The 412-nt window shown below is 33.0% G+C and overlaps 1 pseudogene; it reads left to right on the plus strand.

Moving 5' to 3' along the window:
- Positions 1–293: 293 nt before the first annotated feature.
- On the plus strand, positions 294–412 carry LOC111743308 (annotated as a pseudogene).

The raw sequence follows: 412 nt of genomic DNA on the forward strand, positions 1-412 counted from the left end.
TATTTTTTTAATGAAATTTATTGGTATGACATTGATTAATAAAATTATATAGATTACAAGTATACAATTCAATAACACATCATATGTATATTGCATTGTGTGTTCACCACCCAAGGGCGCTATTTTTAATCTGTTTATTCCCTTTGATAGATTTAATTTACCTTTGACTCTCCCTGATATTATAGGTTATATGTTTTTAATTTTCTCCCTTCATTGGCTTATTTCATTTGATTACTCAGAATAAGTTTCCTTTTTTTTATAATATGTAATCTTTGCATAAATACTATGTTGGAGTCTATGGCCATGTCACCCTAAATATGTCCGATCTCGTCTGATCTCAGAAGCTAAGCAGGGTCGGGCCTGGTTAGTACTTGGATGGGAGACCACCTTGGAATATCAGGTGCTGTAGGCA

Source organism: Pteropus vampyrus, unplaced genomic scaffold, assembly GCF_000151845.1.
Source record: "Pteropus vampyrus isolate Shadow unplaced genomic scaffold, Pvam_2.0 Scaffold4, whole genome shotgun sequence".
Classification (NCBI taxonomy): Eukaryota; Metazoa; Chordata; class Mammalia; order Chiroptera; family Pteropodidae; genus Pteropus; species Pteropus vampyrus.